This window comes from Electrona antarctica (assembly GCF_951216825.1).
Source record: "Electrona antarctica genome assembly, chromosome: 9".
NCBI lineage: Eukaryota > Metazoa > Chordata > Actinopteri > Myctophiformes > Myctophidae > Electrona > Electrona antarctica.
The window spans coordinates 57,179,135-57,185,945 of NC_136790.1; positions in this window are offsets into that span (position 1 = coordinate 57,179,135).

A 6,811-nucleotide genomic window follows, 5' to 3' on the forward strand; every position below is an offset into this window, starting at 1 on the left:
TTCAAGTGGGTGTGTGTGTGTGTGTGTATAGAGTGCACATGTGTTGTAACTGTTAGAGCTAGTCATAGTTTGCGTCATACGAACATACGCCCTGCCCATTTCATCATAAATTACTTTTGCAACACATTCTACCCCCCCCCCTTCCACCCCACCCCTTCAAACAATGATTTTTACTCCACATTGTCTTCTTAGTCTCACCCTCTGGGCTCAATCAATCATGACAGTGCCAGGCAGCCTCCCAAAGAGAGTGCGTGCGTGCATGCGTGCGTGCGTGCGTGCGTGCGACTACACAGTGACTCAAATCAATCAATCAATGTTGTAAAGCTCTCTTGTTGTCTCTTTTCCTGCAAGATGTGTTTTTAAGCCTGATAAATAAACATTACTGTACAGTATGAGTCAGCCATACTGTATAATTAGCATTTTTAAACTAAATGTGAGACGCCAGAGAGGTCTAAGAGACCCCTCTGAGTTGCCACTCGATCTGCCATTCACTTTATGTATGCGCATACCCTCTATTAGGCATATGGTGGAATATGACATCAATGCATTTAACAACAACTTCAGTAATACGTTGCCAACGTCGTCCCGTCCCACTTGTCCCCCCCGTCCCACTCCTCCCACACAAGAGATACTTCTGTCCTTCAAATGAACACTTTGGATCATCTGGTCGCTCATCTGGTTGATCGTTAATATCAACTGGCGGCCCGGTGGCCACATGCGGCCCCCACCTTCACTTAATGTGGCCCTCAGGTTAATATCAACTGGTGGCCCGTGGGCCACATGAGGCCCCCACCTTCACTTAATGCGGCCCTCAGGTTAATATCAACTGGCGGCCCGGGGGCCACATGAGGCCCCCACCTTCACTTAATGTGGCCCTCAGGTTAATATCAACTTGCGGCCCGGGGGCCACATGAGGCCCCCACCTTCACTTAATGTGGCCCTCAAGTTAATATCATAATAGTGATATACTATTGATTACAATTCCAAACAGCAAACAAGCATGATCCACTTTTAATGACTTCAGTCTAAAATAGTAGCTTAATGAGTATTACAATGTTATTGTCTTTTTTTGCGTCCCAAAGTAGTTGTACTTAGTTCATAAAGTTAACCTAACTATAATTAAAGGCATTTGAAAGACATTTGAAAATGTCAAATTAACTCCAATTTAAAAATAGCAAAAAGAAAATCCAGAATTTCCATTCAAATAGCAAAAATAGCTGATCTACAATCTCAAAACGTGTCGCGTTTTGAGCTTGTACATTGGCTATTTTTGCTACGACAGTAATATGCAATGTGGCTCTCTGGAGTGAGTGTGGAAATACAGTGGCCTTCTCGTCAAAGTTGTCTATTAGACCTGCAGGACAGGTCTAATAGGCCTAAATCAGACACAAACAAGACAAATAAGACACAAATGACCTCAAATTGTATTTACAACAAACTAAAAAACATCGCCTCAGTGATGTATCCCGAGGTCATCAGGGTTTCGGGTCTTCCAACATCATACCCCTCACTCGGGTGACCCAGCCGGGGTGATCATGTCCAGACTTATACGTCCCAGTAGCTGCCCTCGATCAGTCCCTTAGGGGAAAACCAGTGACACACAATCCGCTGCTCCAGAACTACTCTGCCGGTCCTGGGCGGGCCATCCGGCGCGTGGAGGGACTAGGCACAGTGGGTTGACTCCTGTCCGGGCCCCTCCTACGTCTCACCAGGTCCTCTCCTGCTCTCACCAGGAGTACGACCAGGACCTGTGCGTTGCATCAGACACTTCATTCTGGAGTGGTGGATTCTGCAGGCTCCACCGGCAGGGTAACGGTGTGGCTTGTGGCTTGTGGCTTGAATGGCCCTCCTAAAGGCCTCACATGGGGTTTTTGGGCGTCCTCCTCACGGCGAACACAGGCTTGGGCGCTAACCCAAACTGCTTACCCGGGTGCCGTCTACATGATACATAATAATATATATAATATAACTTGTGACTGACAGGGACTATTGTCACATGTAGGCTATAATAGGACGTGATTGTGACATGTAATCTATACTAGGATGTGACTATGTGGTTATTTTCAGGGCACGACTCACTCAGCTTCCTATTTTTCTGCTCAGCATGCTTAGAAACCTCACATCATCAGCACCAGACTTTCCACCGCGGAGAAAAGCCTTGTATTGGATCTAAATGATCTGTGAGTGATCTGTGTTTGGAGGAAAGAACAATCGCTTGTTGACGGCCTATTCCCCAGAAGGGGCAGTAGGCGTAAGTAAGTAAGTAAGATTAATCAGCAAACACATCGGTATCGGCCGATATTGGCCTTAAACCAATTAATCGGTAATCGGTATCGGTAAAATATTATATCGGATTTAGCAGTTACCAATTACCAATTTAATTGTATTATAATTATGTTGAAAAATAAATTAAAAAAAGCCTGAAAAAGCCTTTTGTGATGATGAAGGCTGCAAATTATATCAGTGTTTTCTGGGGAAGCTTTTGAAAGAGTCAATAGTTGGAACATTTAAAAAAAAAAAAACTACATTCAAGCTGCTTATGTTGGGATAATTGCAATAACGGAGCATCCCTAGTTTAGTTTTGGAATATTGCTTTTTTCAAATTCAGCCTTTTTCAGAATGGCCAAAATAATTATATATTTTTAAATACAGAATGAGATCGACATCGGTAATATCGGTTATCGGCCATAATGGCAATTAATTATATCGGATATCGATATCGGCCAAATTGTCTCATCGGCTCATCTCTAATAACAAAAGATCATTGCGTTCCGTTGGCGGGTTGTATTTGGCGTCGCATCGTTTTTGTTCCCCACAATTTGTTTACTGTGTCGCTAGTCGTACGACGAGTTGGAATGAGAGATGGACAAGGTTCAAGGTCTTTATTAGTGTCCCAGAAGGGCAGCAAGAGTAGTGGTTTAAGACATACACACAATACAAACAATACAGGACAACAACAGACAGAGACACCATAGCATAAACAGAGGTCTGGGCGCATCTAGTGCAGGTATAGAATCAAAGATATGCCAAACGATTATTAATTTATTATACTGTGAACGACTATAGTCACCACCCAGGGCAAGGAAGGACACGACACAGGGCAGCTTCCTTAACCCATTTTGACCTGAGGACGATTCTACAAATGCCTTCTAATTCCTGACAGTTTTCTGAAAAACCAATGTTTCTGTGTTTTCAAACATTTTCATGTCAAGGACCCACAAGATTATATGTAATTGACTGCCGACCCTCATCTGAAAATATGTTGTTCCAGGGACCTCACAGAAGCAAAGATTTGAGTTACAAATGTTCACTCTGAAAGAATATATATTCAAAGGTTCGAGCCACATTTTCACGATTTTTCAAAAATAGCAGACCTACTGCTATTTTTCAATAGCTAAAGTGTAACATAATTCTTTAAAACACCAACAGGGGTTCCCGCCCAAAATGGGTTAAACTAGGGGAATGGTTTTGGAGGCGCACGGCACCGGCCGTTCCGGTCGCTGGCTCCGGCAGCCAATGATGACGTAGCTTTATTTCAGCTCCGACCCAATCAGAAACCCCGGAAATGGTACTGATCCCATAGGCTATAGAGCGTCGCAGTCCCGCCTCCTACCCGGGACCAGGAAATGAAATCCAATGCATTATTCTCATAGACATTTCGTAAAGTATTTATTTAAAGACGGTTACGCCGCGGACAAAGCCAACTCGAGTCGTGACAACTCATGACAACACAAACAATATTTTGGACCAAACAAATAATTAGAAAGAAGAAAAAAACGGCAGGTTACAACACTTTTTTTGTTGTTTTTCTTCTTTCTAATTATTTGTTTGGTCCAAAATATTGTTTGTGTTGTCATGAGTTGTCACGACTCGAGTTGGCTTTGTCCGCGGCGTAACCGTCTTTAAATAAATACTTTACGAAATGTCTATGAGAATAATGCATTGGATTTCATTTCCTGGTCCCGGGTAGGAGGCGGGACTGCGACGCTCTATAGCTGCTTAACGGGATATTTCACCAAAGAGATTCTATATAAAGAGGCGACAGTCCTCAAATATTTGGAATCACCACTAGATGGCGCAGCGGTAGTGCTGCCGGCATCACTCCAATATGGCGGCAACGTTTTGTCTATGCAAACAAACGTGCATATACATGCATGCTGCACCCTTACATTCTGAATGAATATGTTACTAATTTCTGCTTTGATCCATTCATAAATACGATAAATAAATGGGTAAGTAAATTAGAGTAGAATAGGAATAAAACAAGTTCTTGTTTTGTACAGCGTGACTTTTTAATGTTTTTTAACACTGGGCACTGGTTGTTACCATGGGACTTAATGGGAGTGTCGGCTCTTTATAAGGAATCTCTGTGTGGGCCTATAGATTCAGTATATATAGGCCTATAGATTCAGTATATAGGCCTATAGATTCAGTATATATAGGCCTATAGATTCAGTATATATAGGCCTATAGATTCAGTATATATAGGCCTATAGATTCGGTATATAGGCCTATAGATTCAGTATATATAGGCCTATAGATTCAGTATATAGGCCTATATATTCAGTATATATAGGCCTATAGATTCAGTATATATAGGCCTATAGATTCAGTATATAGGCCTATAGATTCAGTATATATAGGCCTATAGATTCAGTATATATAGGCCTATAGATTCAGTATATATAGGCCTATAGATTCAGTATATAGGCCTATAGATTCAGTATATAGGCCTATAGATTCAGTATATATAGGCCTATAGATTCAGTATATAGGCCTATAGATTCAGTATATATAGGCCTATAGATTCAGTATATAGGCCTATAGATTCAGTATATATAGGCCTATAGATTCAGTATATATAGGCCTATAGATTCAGTATATATAGGCCTATAGATTCAGTATATATAGGCCTATAGATTCAGTATATAGGCCTATAGATTCAGTATATATAGGCCTGCCTATAGATTCAGTATATATAGGCCTATAGATTCAGTATATAGGCCTATAGTTTCAGTATATAGGCCTATAGATTCAGTATATATAGGCCTATAGATTCAGTATATAGACCTATAGATTTAGTGTATATATAGGCCTATAGATTCAGTATATATAGGCCTATAGATTCAGTATATATAGGCCTATAGATTCAGTATATAGGCCTATAGATTCAGTATATATAGGCCTATAGATTCAGTATATAGGCCTATAGATTCAGTATATAGGCCTATAGATTCAGTATATATAGGCCTATAGATTCAGTATATATAGGCCTATAGATTCAGTATATATAGGCCTATAGATTCAGTATATATAGGCATATAGATTCAGTATAGGCCTATATGTAGATGTTTGATATTCGTTTTATTCGTTGTACACTGCAGTCCAGGACCAGGTAGGGAATGAGACTTTGCCCCAAATTAAGGAGTTCAAGTATCTCAGGGTCTTGTTCACGAGTGAGGGGAGGACGGAGAAGGAGATCAGCCGAGATCAGAATCGGAGCGGCAGGGGCGGTATTGTCACTGTACCGTTAACTGTTGTGACGAACAGAGAGCTGAGCCAGAAGGCAAAGCTGTCTCTGTCTACCGAGCAATATTCTTTCCTACTTTCACCTATGGTCGTGAATTGTGGGTCATGACCTATGACCTATGACCCAAAGAATAAGGTCACGAATACAAGCGGCCAAAATGAGTTTTCTCCGACGGGTGGCTGGCATCTCCCTTAGAGATAGGGTGAGAAGTTCACAGGCACGCGAGAGAGACTCAAAATAGAGTCGCTGCTTCTTCGCCGGGAAAGGAGCCAGATAAAGTGTTATTCATAGTATGGATTTTCGGTAGTGAGGTGACCATCGAACTACAACATGACGTCACTGAGCCGCGGTGAAGAGCAAACCACCGCCACCGCCCCAGCCCTTCTCTCTGTTTTACACTGCTCCACGTTATTACAGCTCCGGTGGTCACCTCACCACCTGAGCGGTGGTCACCTCACCACCGGAGCGGTGGTCACCTCACCACCTGAGCGGTGGTCACCTCACCACCCGGTGGTCACCTCACCACCGGAGCGGTGGGCACCTCACCACCTGAGCGGTGGTCACCTCACCACCGGAGCGGTGGTCACCTCACCACCTGAGCGGTGGTCACCTCACCACCTGAGCGGTGGTCACCTCACCACCGGAGCGGTGGTCACCTCACCACCGGAGCGGTGGTCACCTCACCACCGGAGCGGTGGTCACCTCACCACCGGAGCGGTGGTCACCTCACCACCTGAGCGGTGGTCACCTCACCACCTGAGCGGTGGTCACCTCCCCACCTGAGCGGTGGTCACCTCCAGTGGTGTCATGGTGATTTTTTTACTGGTACCACGGAACGTCACACACGCACACGCACGCGCGTGCGCGCGCGCATCGCATCACGGTATGCACACAGAACAGCTGCATATAGCCTAAGCCTATTGTTAAATAGTGTATGAGTTTTAGACACACAAACAAAACACAAAACTAGACTTAAAATGGTCAGACAAACATCTTTAGTGCAGACTAGCAAAACTAAAATAGGGCCCACCATTTTCAATTCATCAAAACATTTAGAGACGTACGAAATATACACAACTATATAGTCAAAAGGAAATCATCATAGGAGGTAAAAAGGGAAAATAAACATATACTGTACAGTGAGATGGAACAGGGTGGGGGGGGGGGGGGATAAATCCCTGAGGGAGAGATAAAGGGTCTGTGTGATCAGGGTTTAGCCTGAAGAGACTAAGTATTATTTATTTCGTCTGTCTATTTGTGGCCAGTATTTAGTTTTGAACT